The sequence below is a fragment of the Phoca vitulina genome, unplaced genomic scaffold, assembly GCF_004348235.1.
Source record: "Phoca vitulina isolate PV1807 unplaced genomic scaffold, GSC_HSeal_1.0 scaffold6, whole genome shotgun sequence".
Lineage (NCBI taxonomy): Eukaryota > Metazoa > Chordata > Mammalia > Carnivora > Phocidae > Phoca > Phoca vitulina.
Genome location: NW_022589709.1, coordinates 53,312,034 through 53,325,358, shown reverse-complemented (window position 1 = coordinate 53,325,358; position 13,325 = coordinate 53,312,034). Strand labels below are relative to the sequence as shown.

General features: G+C 44.1%; 1 long non-coding RNA gene across 1 annotated transcript in view; it reads left to right on the top strand.

The window, feature by feature from the left end:
• Window positions 1-2,277: 2,277 nt before the first annotated feature.
• Window positions 2,278-13,325, top strand: part of LOC116632326 — a 190,344-nt gene continuing 179,296 nt past the window's right edge. The window contains exons 1-2 of the long non-coding RNA XR_004299395.1: window positions 2,278-2,406; window positions 4,338-4,458. This is a non-coding gene — a long non-coding RNA (uncharacterized LOC116632326). The remainder of the gene's footprint in view (window positions 2,407-4,337; window positions 4,459-13,325) is intronic.

The window sequence follows — 13,325 nt, the reverse complement described above, 5'->3', positions numbered from 1 at the left end:
GTTTCAGCCTGCGGGGTACGCAGTGCCTTGAGAGGGGCAGCCTGCCAACACTGTCTTTCTGTTACATTCCCGTGGGACCCGGGAACGCGAGTGCCCCGGCCTCCAGAGCTGGGTGGTCAAGGGGTGTGCCCTGGGTGGCAGCTGTGAGACCCGGGGGGCACCAGACTCGTGCAAAAGCTGCCCTCGGGGAGAGAGCGGTGCTGCGGGAGCAGGAGAGGGAGAGCCGGGGCGCGGCTCCCGCCAGCTGGGCGCGAAGACCGCAGGCTCCGAGGAAAGACGAAATGGCCCCGCGACTTGAGCCAGGTAGAGGGAGGGCGAACAAACGGCGCCGCCAGCACCTGCATCCCTGGAGAGGACCTCGCCAGGCCCGTGCTGCATGATGAGCCAACGGATCCCAGAGGGAAAGGCCGCGGGCCTTCCAGGCGGTTCCTCCGCGCCGGGCCCTTTAAGAGCCGGCGCCCGCTCGCGGCAGCCCTTCTCCCCTGGGGGACCCAGCCCCGTAGGTTTTCCAAGCCAGGCGTTCCGGGGGCTCATCTCTCAGGTGCAGGCCTCGAAAGCTGGGGCGCCTGTCGTGGGGCACAAACCCCTCGCTCCTCAGGGAGACCCTCCAGGCTTTGTTTTTCCCACCTGCGTGCTGCCGCGTGGGGAGTGGGGATTTTGGCGAGACGGCGTCTCGGCCTCTCCTGACCGGGTCAGTGTGGCTCTCTCCTCGTTTGCCACGTGAAGCAGCTGCTCAGCTGGTTTTCAGTTGTTGTGCAGAGGGAATCGTTGCCTGTGTGGCTGTCGACTTGTGTCGGTGGGAAGAGGTACGTTCAGGATTTGCCTAGTCGCCATCTTGGAAGCCGCCCCTGTTTGATTTTCTTTATCAGCTCGCATGCCGCCACCCCTCACCCCACCTTAGTCTACCACTAGGGCTTTGTGGAGAATGGAAAAGAAAAAAAAATTAAATCAAGTAGAGGGGATACATGGAAGGAATATTCCAGAAGGACACCAAGAGTTCACCATGTTCTTTCCTGACTGCGTCTCATGCATGGATGTCCCTCTGCGCAGTGTGAGAGAGGCAGTCAAAAGATATGACAAAGTCAAACAAGTTTGGGTTCTGCGTACTGACACCCCCTCCCCCAGGTCCACAGGGTTGCACAATGCCAGGGCGCACCGTAGAGCCTCCGTGCTCGTGGAATCCAATGTGAGTGAAATCTCTTAGAGTTGTACAGTCCTGCAGCCTTGCTTCTGAGCTGTTTGCTTATCTGTGAAATGGGGGTAATAACAATAGTTATGTCTTGCAGGCCTGTTGTGTGAACTAAGTGAATTAGTAAGACCAGTACAGCAAATGCCCCAGAGTAACCACTCTAAATGTGATAGCAGTTGTTATAGGCTGGTGATAGGGATCCAAAGGTGGTAAGTGTGGGCATGCTCAGGAACTAAAATAGCTGGGGAAGTATGATTTCACTTTTCCACAGCCCATTTTCCTTTGCCCTTAGAGATATCCAAGATCAAAGCCTGCTATGATGCTGCACTCAGAGTAAGAGCTTCATGATACTTACTGAACGAAGGGGTGAGAGGATGAACAAGAGTCTTTGGAAATCTAAGATCAAAGAAGTGACAGAACTTGAGCTAGAACCCTGATTCCATTTCCATTCCATTTCTTCTTGCTTATGAGTTCAAAGCAATCACTTGGAGGTGGTGATTGAATATCATTTTGGGTGAAGTAACTTGAACATGGTTCAGTAGCTTTGTAGAAGCTTCATGGCTGAGAAACATTAACATTGCCGTTAATTGAATCCTAGTTGTCTACCTAAAAGTCAGAAGTTTTGGATACTGCCAGCGGCCGAGTCCCATACAGACAATTGCATGAGGACAAAGAATGAATTTGGTAAGAAAATAAGATTATACTTTCTCTGCTCATTTCAGTAGATACTATAGTTACTTAGAGAACTGGCATTTATTCCTGGAAGATCTCCCATACCCACATCCTCCAATGACCTCTGTTTTTTATTCATAGGACTGGGGTCCCTCCACCCCCACCCCCCCAAGCTCCTGGCTCTCCTTGGCTCTGTCCCTAGGAAGCCTGGAGATAAGTTGTCCCCAGGGCCCATGTTCCCAGGCTCCACAGAGTTCCAGTCACTGGGGAAAGTTCGGGAAGATCCTGTCCTTGTTCAGGGGCTCAGTGGATTGATCATTTGATATCATAGAAGGGATCTGATTTGTCTACTAAAGTACATTTTTGCCTACATATGAGTTTGTCTAAGTTCTTTTCTCTGCTGGTTTTGGGTTGTTTGCCTGTTCAAAGAAGGAAGCCACGAAGGGAAAAGGAGCTCGAACTCTGAGAAATGGTTTACTTCTTCTTAGCGCCCAAATCAAGCATTTAATGACGGAAGTGGGTATGGACTCAAATGCCATTTGGGGGTAAATACCTGACTTCAATCTTCCCTGCTTTCTTTACTCTTACTCCCCCCCCCCCCACCTTCCTCCAACACCACGTATAATATCTGAGCAGGTTTTCTGGGTAGTTGTCAGTGCTTATTTTTCCAATCTCGCCCGTAATAGCTTCAAATAGAAATACAAATAAAGTCAGTATCAAGGAGAGCCTCTGTATAGGCCACAGAGCTAGAACAGACTCTCAGAAATGTGCTTGACATTTCGCTTGGCAGCCTTCATGGCCTCCTTGGAAAGCCTCAGTCCACCTCTCCGCTGCTGGCAAGCTGTACTTTGGGTAAGAAGTTGGCAGGTGCCAGCAAAGGACAGTAGGCTTTTAATTAAGCTCTGTAAAGCCAGGAGCTCAGGAAGCACACCTCCTGATGAGTTTCTTTTTAACGCTTCTGTTTCTTCTAACTGCCCTACAAACAATAACTGTATGCTCCATCAGAATAACTGTAGTCATTAATCTTCCATAGCACAGGAATTTCTTGTATCATAAAGGGAGTCATGGGATTTTTTTTTCAACGATACCTTGGAAAAATTACTCTGAACATGTATTCCTAGTTTGAGGCAGTTGATATTACTATGGTTATGCTGAATGTGATATCATAACTTGGTCTTTCCATGTAAACACCTCTATGCAAAATTCTCTTTATATCTGACACCAGCATTAATGTAAAATTATTTTGGTAAGGACCATACTTTGACTCATTCACTTAGAGGAAGATTTTTGAATGCAGAGACTGAGCCTGTTAAGCATCGTTGCTATGGATACCATGTGAGAGTTGGATTAATTAAGGCCTGAACAGATGTTGTGAAGTGTGCAGAATGCACTGTTTTCTGCTAGTAATTAAGGAGAGTACATGTGTACGTGAGAGAGGAGAAAAAAACTAGAGACAGTCAGAGACAAAGCAGTCAGACAGATAGATGCACAGACATGTAACATTTCCTCCAGTAAAAAGTAACTGCTGATAACTCTGCTGGCACTACTCTATCTTTTCCCTCCACCCATGACAGACAGAATAATTGCTCGAAATGGCCAAGCAGCCCATCCATTATTCCTTTTTGGATCTAATTTATTTTTATTATTTTTTTTTTTTTAAAGATTTTATTTATTTATTTGACAGAGAGAGAGAGAACACAAGTAGGCAGAGAAGCAGGCAGAGGGAGAGGGAGAAGCAGGCTCCCCGCAGAGCAGGGAGCCCGATGCGGGACTCGATCCCAGGACCCTGGGATCATGACCTGAGCCGAAGGCAGCCACTTAACCGACTGAGCCACCCAGGCGCCCCTTTTTTGGATCTAATTTATAAGAGGCATAGGAATATATAAAAACAGGTCCTCGGATCAGTGAGTTCAAATAACCCATCTGTCTGCACACTCAAAAATCAAACTGGACTGTATAAATGGTTTTTAAGCTACCTGGCAGGGAAGCCAAGTTTGCAGACTGGAACTGTATTAGTTGTCCAACCCGTCAGGGGTATTGTCATCTGTGAACTGGCAGCCAATAAAGAGACTGGCCGCCCAGTGCCATGGAGAAATTGCCAGGGGAAAGCCTTCAAGATTAGAAAGTTAATGAAACATCAATCTAGCTCAGGTTCAATTTGGAGGATATTTGTTTTAGTTTGAAATCTGTTCATTTTTAAAACACTGTATTTCTTTTTTCTCTTGAATGATATTACTATTAGGTTTAGGTTCAAGTTCAGCAAATTAGATTCCATTTGAATCCTGCTTAAGTGAATCCCCGATGAGTCCTGTCCCCATGCTGCCTCCTCCTGGTCTTCAGGAAGGAGATAATGCATTGAAATTGTGCTAAGATTTTCCTGCTGGACTGGCAACAGTTTGACCAGTACTGGTAGCTTTTAAAGCATGATTTTTTCTTTCTTTCTTTCTTTTTTTTTTTTTTTTTTATTATCTCCCAGCTGTGGAAGCGGTGTTGTCTGAAAATGGGGGAGCAGAAAGCATCACAGAAGTACTTTGTTTCCTGGGGGACAGTGTCCTAGTGGTTCAAACTCAACCTCTTCCTACCCCCAGATCATGGAGGTGAGTCAGAATGGAGTGAGGTAGTGGGAAACTGCATGGCCTGCGTGGCAGGGAGGGACACAGAGAAAGAAAAAGCTGTCACCTGATATAACTTTTGCCCGGTCTTGCCATGCCACTGATTTGATCTTGGTTCAGTCTGTGAATGGGATGGTTTCTTTCTTTCCTTTAAAGAGACGAAGGCTGCAGGCAGCACTGTTACATCTTGCACAAGGTCAGACATCTTCCACTTGTGGGTTATTGCAAGCTATGGAGATAGAGAAACAAATTGGATCAGTGTGAATTTATCATTATCCCAGAGAAACACTCAAGTTTGCAACTTCATTTCTGCATTGTCCTCTCCAGATGTGACCTGTAGTTCACTCACCCTTAAACTTGATTGTTAAATTTGTTGTATTTTTCACCTTTCGTTTCATCTGGTGATTATGTCCATTTATCTCATAGAAGAGAGCACTTACTGAGGCTACAGAAATAGAAAGGATTCGTGTTTGCTTTTTGAATCAACTGTAGTTTGTTTCTTTATCTGTGGTTATTAATACTAAAAATAACCTTTTAAGAAACAAAACAGATGAACATATGGGAAGGGAAAAAAAGAGAGAGAGGGAGGCAAACCATAAGAGATTCTTAATGATAGAGAACAAACTGGGGGTTGATGGAGGGAGGTGGGTGGGGGATGGGCTGAATGGTGATGGGTATTAAGGAAGGCACTTGTTATGATGAGCACTGAGTGTTGTATGTAAGTGATGAATCACTGAATTCTACACATGAAAGCAATTTTATCACAGATATTAACTAACTAGGATTTAAATAAAAACTTGGAAAAAAAAGAAAAATCACCACTAAAAATGTAATGTTTAAATATTTTTTCTTCTCCCCAACATATACAGATGAGGGGGAAATATATTCTGGGTAATTTGTTTACTGAAAAAGAAATTGGGGAGTAAGAAAATAACAAGAGCAATAGTGGTTTGACACCTTTGGAAGGACATCTGTTAAGTGCATTAGTAAAAGAGCGGCAATGGAAACCTTCAAATAATAAAAGTAGAGGCAGTAGAGAAAGTTAATTCAAGAGGAAAATCGACTTTTCCCTTAAATTGTGAAATTTGGGGAAAGTATTTTATACTTGTTAAATGTTGGCATGTATTCTTTGTGTGTGTGTATACTTTTTTTTTTGTGGTCACTTCGATATACTTGCTGCCCCGGCAACAGACTTTACAATATTCCTTCTGTTGTATCCTTCATGTGTTAGCTTGAGGGCAAAAGAGTCCAATTGCCACTGTGCTGTAGACACGATCCAGAACCCTAGCAAGCCATGAAGACAAATAAGAAGCATTGAGACAGAATATTCTGTATTTCTTACTAAACCATTGGCCACTGGTCCAGGATTTAGGTCCTGTTATCCACCCATCCATCTGTCCATCCACCCATCCATCCAGTATAAACATCAGCCATGCTCAGGACTCTGCTTGATGTAGAACCCAAGATCTCTATCCTAAGATACCTGCTCTCTAGCACATCACCATTTAAGCCAGTAAAGACCTCTATCAGTACCAAGAGAACAGCATAGTTCACCCAGCATCGCAAAGCAGTAAATCCCCCAAATGAAATGAGCAGCCCCAGCATACAGTTTTAGGAGTTGAAATAAGGGTGTGTGTGGGGGGGTGGGGAGTTCCTGAGAAGGGAGGTGTGAGGAGAGACTTTGTGGCTGGCGAGTATTTTGGTTTGTTTTTTGTCCAGTGTGAGGGTTTTGAAATTTGTGGCTTAATCTCATCTCAACAGGGCAGAGAAAACAGCTTGCTTCAGGAGCTGTTTGGAAATGTGTGAAGGGTTTTGTTGTTGTCACAATAACTGGGAAGAATTACTGGCATTTAGTGGAGAGGAGAAGGGAAGCTAAAAATCTTGCAGTGGGTAGGACAGTCATATTCCAAAAGTCCACTGAGAAATACTGATCAAATTCCAGCATTTAGAGTATTTTATTTATTCCCAATGTGAATACCAAGGTGGGAAAGCGTTTAAGACCTTTTATACATTAGTCAAAAGTGACTCTGTAGAGATACTGGTAATTTGGAGCATCTTAATTTTTCACCAGAGTTCAGATTTTTAAGGAGAGTATCATGACAATTCAGAGAAGCCTTAGTGCAAGTGTTCTTAGAAAAATAATTTCCTTAACATTGTCAACTAAAAGTGAGGGACAAGACCAACACAAAACTGAAGTTAATGAGGCTCTGACATTTTTATAAAACACATTCTAACTTTGGCTGACATTTAAATTAAAAAGCCCAGCAGTGTAGCAGGGAGCTGATTGATTTGGAAAGCATGGATATGAGATAACGAGGGCTCTGCCATAGTCTTCCTAGTGAGGGGTAATAAATGATCTATTCCTGGCCAAAAGCAAAAGAATTGAGGCACTTTCTGCGTTTGAACTGCAGGAATTTGCATTGCATTGAGACTGAAAGTCATTCAAATACTGCTTCTCTTTGCTCGCTGTAGCATATTTTCATATTAATACTGATAACAAACAGGAAAAAGACCCTGGTAGGCATTTCATGTGTCAGAGACACTAATGGTTGCTTTTTAAAATTTCCCAGCGTGCTTTAGACACAGCAGCCTTGCAGACAGACAAGCAAAAAATTGGTTCTTAAGTGGGTTGATCCTGTCTTGACCTGCCAAATGTGGGAGGTTCAAAAAGCTTAGGTCAGAAAGTTCAACCAACCCACCCTCATTTGGAAATGTATCCTCTGTTTTGGGAAGCGTGCTTACTTTGTCTTGCTAGGAGGCGCCATCTAATCAGAAGGCTGTGAATGGGAAGGGGCTGGGCCTGAAAGCAGAGCTCAGGCCCCTCTGGGTTGCCCCAAAACTCTAGTGCTTCAGTTTCCCCCATCTGTAATATGGTCCATCCTCTCACAGAAGATTAGGAAACTTGTAGAGGACTTAACTTGAGGATCAACCGCAAGATACGTTTAAATCCTTCAGAATGAAACCACTCTAGGTGACGTTTATCTGGAAGTCAGGTTGACAGAGCCCTTGTGGAAGCCCAGTAAAAATGAACAGAACAAGGGAACCCTGCGTTCCCTTTCAGAAAAGGTGGATGCTCATTTCATTTGTTACATGGAGATAAAAGCACACAAGGGCTATCCTAAGAGTCCTATCAGTAGGCACAGAATTTGGTCAACGTTGTGGTTTGTCCTTTTAATCAGGTGCCATTCATTGGCCTAAATTAACTTCTGTTGTGACTCTTGTAATCAGGGTGGGAACAAGATACTGTGCCACCAGATACGGCTCCGGGTGCTTCCCTTGAGAGAATATGCTGCTCCTGAACATGTGAAAAAATGCATTCCCTTGGAAAGCTGGTGTATCAACAATGGCAAAAAGGGGGTGAAGCGGAGCAATCCCTCCAGTCCTTGAAATGTGGTGTGTATTATCCTAATTGGACATTCTCTAAACAGATCTTTGTGAATAGCTCTTGGGGCATTCATCTTAATTTGCTCCTTGGAGAAATTTTTAATTATCATTTTTTTAGGTGCTTCTTTAGTTGCCTGCTGTTCAACTGTGTCTGAAAATAAATTCTTTCCTCCTTGATTTTCCCTCTGGGATCCATCAAGAGAGACTGGCTTTCAGGCAGCTTAATGAAAGACAAGGGTCCATCAACATTGTTTAAGGAACTGTAGGAACTGTGCTAATTGTCAGAGGCTCTGCGTGCTGGCTGGCAGCTTTGTGCAGCCCACTGGGCATAACTCCCCCACCCTTTACTCCAGCCTTGACTGCAAGGGAAGAAAGGGCTTTGGGGGACTGTGGAGTTCTTACTGCCAGTGACAAGCCTACTAATGGATTCATCTGGGCAACATCAGGTTACAAATTGGCATCTAGGAATGGCTGGCATAACTCCAGTGAGCAGAACTCCATTGCTGGCCCTGCTCATGTACAGGGTTAGGGTTTATGCTGCCAGTGTGGATATCTTACCTCCAGCACATTCGATTGAATTTATATTGAAGTTCCAAGTACTCCTCCAGGGGGAGCAATCTGAAGGTGCCAACTAAGTATGGGGTGCAGAGAAGTAATTTAAGGTTAACTCATCCCAAACTCCTTAGGTAGGAGTTCATCGGCTTCAGTGTGCCAGAGAGAATCCCAGCCTTGCAGAAAGAAATTTTCTCTACTTCACAGAGATAGTTTAAATAAAGTACAGTAGAGCCAGGGATCTTAGTTCAAGGTGAATGCTAAACACAGTATAGAGTAGTGATTATAAGCCTGGGTTCTGAATCACACTACCTGGATATGAGGCCCAGGGCTCCTGCTTACTGCTTATGTGACCTTAAGTTACTTCTGGCTTAACCTTTCCATGTCTCACTTTTGCATTTGCCGGTTAGAGATAATAATATTGCCTCCCCCATAAGGTTATTTTGAGGTACATGTGAAGCTTTTAGAGGGTACATAGAAAATGCTCAGTAAACCTCCATGATTGTATTACTAGCCATTATTAGAGCTTACTTTCAGATACTTCATTTCTATGATGGTATTCACCATCCCCAGCACCAGCTTGAAATGACTTTCATCCAGAGGTCCTTTTATCTGAGAAGTTGGAAGTAGATAGTAGACCCCTCATTAATTCTTACAACATCATCAAGCAGTAGATAAGAGAACAGGTATAGGCCACTTTTCCACAGTGGAAAAGAAAAGAGGTTCTTGTAATAGCATGATTATCAAAGATGGGGAAATGCTGCTGCATGTGCCTAGGTCATCAGTAGCTGGCTGGTTCTCTGGTCTTTTATGGTCTGTCTCTTTTTACCAGGGTGTTGAGTTCATGAACTTAGTGACCTCACCTGGGAAGTGCTGATGGCTAATTTACCACCCCCAAGTAGGGAGGATAAAGGGAAGAGGGAATGAAGAAAATCTCAGGTTGTCATCACTTGAGAGATAATTATAATCTTTTTAGTTTTCCACTCAGGAACTTCTGCTGAAATTACCGCAAAAACTCACAGAGCAAAAGGGGATAGCATTTGCCATTTCTTTGGTAAAAGCTGCCTCCGGCAAGATGCCTAATATTAGTACAAATCTGACCTTACTGTCTTAGTATATTACACAGGGAGGGGTGGGACACTGGCTGTTAGATTAACACACAACATGCCCAAGGCTAATTCAGTTTCAGTCCATTTCCCTGAGCCAAGATTAATATATCCCACAATAGACTTGGAGAGAAAGGAGCCATTTTCCAAGGGTTGAAGCTTCTGGATGTCTCATAATTAGGTACCATAGGAATTTCTATTGGTTCTGCCTTCTGACCCAGTGGATTCTCAGGTACAGTTTGTTGGGCCAAGTGTGATGTGTTGCTGAATGACACATAGAATCCCCTGAATCTCATCACCTGGATTAGAGGCAGACTGGGTCCAGCTCTCATATTCCTCTTGGACCTCCGCATGTTCCCACAGACTCCATAAGGAAGACCACCTTGAATCCATTGGTCGTATACTATCAAAAGAAAAAAAGGACACCAAAAGCTTGATTGACCCATTAATGGAACCTAGTACCTTTTCTTTCTTTTTCTTCCCTCAGTACCTTTTCTTAAACCAGTAATTCAAACACAATCATTCCCTTATGTTATAGGGTCCAGAGATCTCATTCTCTTAAACCAAAATGAAGTTGTCCCATGGCCTTTATTACTTCTGCCCACCATGCCCACGTTAGGATGGTGTGTACTTAGCTGCTTTGGCTGCTTCCCTGTTATCCCTGCAGTTTGTTTATGCAGTGTGGGCTGCTCACCCTGCTGGAACTGATAAACTCTGCTGATCCCAATGTGGAGAGTGAGCCAAGAGCAGCATCTCGGGAGCCTAGGAGGTGTAGAGCCAGGAAGATGAAAGAGAGGAGTGGGCCTTTGATTTTACCGAGGAAAGTTGGCGTGTTTGTGCAGATTTTTCTATGAGATGACATAACGTGATTCCCAGTAGCAACATGTAAGCTGGCTGCAGTGCTGTTGGTGTCGCTCAGGTTCCCACTGGGAAGAGCGGCAGGCGGGCCGGGCTCAGCCAAATGCCTGTAGACATTTCGGCCTCAGCTGCACCCAGTGTGTCCTTGCTGGCTCTCTGCACCAAGTTCTGAAATTCATCTGTGTGAAGAAGAAAATGTTCTCGTTCTGCTTCTCTATGACCCTTCTGCTGCAACCAATAAATATTCTCCATCAGAGCCATCTGATGTCCCAGAAAGCTAATGAATCTTTTTAAAAAATAAGCTGTTTTATTCTGAATGAGAAAGTCTCTGCCTACCAAGAATTCTTTTCCAACCTGAAACTCAGAAATCACAAGCAAAGTGAGGGCTGTTCCAGGATCAATCCAAAGCTCCAATATCTACCTGTGATGAAACAGCTAGCCATCTCACCAAACTGGCCAATTGCAGACAGCACAGTAAATCCAGGACCTCCAGGCAAGACAAGTCTGGAATCTGGGTGGGAGATGGGTGAATGGACAAAGGACCTGAGGGTGTGCTTCCCATTAATTCTCCTTGCTATACAAGACTTGGTGTGGCTTCCTCCTGGGAGCTGGAATTAATGACCAGGACTGCGTCAGAATTGAGATCCGGTCAGCATGTAAGGACTCCCATCCATTGAGCATTCATGATGTGCCATGTATTGTGCTGATGGGCAGTATTTGTGTGGGTACTATTCTTTTTTTTTTTTTTTTTTTTTTGAGTTGATGATAATTTTAATAAGCTAATGCACATTTTAGATTTGCCTTACATGCTTATCTTTTTATTTTTTTTTAATTTTTTTATTGTTATGTTAATCCCCATACATTACATCATTAGTTTTAGATATAGTGTTCCTGTGTGGGTACTATTCTTATCCTCAGATTACTGATAAGTAGGCTGAGGCTCAGAGAGGTTGAGTGATTTGCTCAAGGTCATTCAGTGGTGGAGCCAGGATTAATTCAACCACTGTTGACTGACTCCAGAGTCCGGGATGGTTTTCAGCAAATGCTCCACGGCCATGTTAGTTAGATGTAGATAAAACAGCTCATTGTGGGCCTTATGCTACAGGGTATGAAAAGCGTTGCATGTTTTTCTATGGCTACCTGCTCAGGGGGTGTTCTGAGTGTTTTACTATCAAATTCAATTCCAAAATGTTTATTATTTCTGAGAACTAGGGATAATAATAGCAGTTATTTATTGAGCATTTACTTGGTGTGAGACATTGTACCAAGGACCTTAAAATACATGACTTCATTTAATCATTTCAGTATAGTAGGTGTTACTGTGTCCATTTTACAGAAAAGAAAACAGTCTAACCTGTCCAACCTCATGTGATATTAGGTTGAACCATATGAAAATGCCATTTTGTGGGTCAAAACCAGTCAAATATAGGTTGGTTTCACTTTAGCAAAATTGGGACTTGAGTCTGGGTCTGCCACCTAACTAATTGACAAAGGAATGGTCTATGGAGTAGAAGTTGGGCTCAGTTGTCCTTGGCATCTGTTGGAAAACAATGCTTCAGATCATAAACCATCAGAAACCACTTTTGCTGGCTTTACGGTGCATGGACCTATATATGCTTCTGGAATGAACAGACACCAACATGATTGGGATATTGTCTGAATGGTGGAATTTAAACTCAGCCCTTGGATATCATACCAAATCCTTTTCCCCATCCTCTTGTTGTTTTATGCTTGATTCCTTTTGCTTGCCTTCAGCTGTGTCCTATTCCTGCCTCCAATTCCTGTCCTTGGGTTCACCTCAAACTTGTGCTTCTCTTGTCATAACTTGTTTTGACCCGGCTTCTCCTTTGGATTGGACCTGGGCATCAGGTTGCTCTGTGTGACTCATCCCCTCTCCTGGTTCCCACCTCTCACCTCACTCTGGGCCTATGTACTTTTGCTCTCAGTTCAGGCCTCTGGGGCTTCTGGCTCTTGCTCTCAGGCCCAGCCCTGCCTGGATAGCTATTTACCCTGGAGCTGACGCTGGTGTTCCCTTAGTTCCCAGTTCTCCATGCCAGCCACTTTTTCTGTTCCAGACTCCAGCTGATCCAACTTCCCAGTGCGTGGGTGGGGAAGGACAGACTTTGAAGGTGTTAGTGATAAGTTTGGAGGAGGCAGCAAAGTTAGCTAACTCTTTGGTTCCCACAAGTAGGAATGAGTTCCTTGGACAGTAGGCATCTCTAACGAAGACCATCAGAAGCTGGTAGCTATGGTTTCGGGGAAAGGACAACTATGGTGAGAAAGTATGGTGGTGGGTGGGGAAAGAGGGAGAAAAGATATGGGAATTAGGCTCTCTTGGCTACCCAAGTATGTCAATCGCTTAAAAGCTTAGTTGTCAGAGGAAACTACCAATGACACAAACAAGCAGATGATGCCATTAAGGAGAGAAGTGGAAGGAGGAGGAAGCTGATTCCCACAGTTTAATCAAAAAGGAAAATATAGGGGCACCTGGGTGGCTCAGTCGGTTAAGTGTCTGCTTTGGCTAGGGTCATGATCTTGGGGCCCTGGGATCAAGCCCCACATCGGGCTCCCTGCTCAGCAGGGAGCCTGCTTCTCCCTCTCCCTTTGCCTGCCACTCCCTTTGCTTGTGCTCTCTCTCTCTGTCAAGTAAATAAAATCTTAAAAAAAAAAAAAAAAAGGAAAATGTATTAGTCCTTCCTTTTTCTCTAAGTAAAAGTGGAACATTTCTTCCTCCTGGCTAGCCCATGCATTTGGCTTCATCTCTATGGTCAGTTAATTAAAAGGGTGGAAGTTTTTAGAGATCTTGGAACAAGGGCCCAAAGGAGAGTGATGCTGAAAGATTTCAGCAGAGGGAAACCAATCAACTTTATTGGAAATGAAAAGGATCATAGTACATATATTTGGGATGATTGAGAGGAGGCTACTAGGAAATCACAAAGTGATGTATAAACT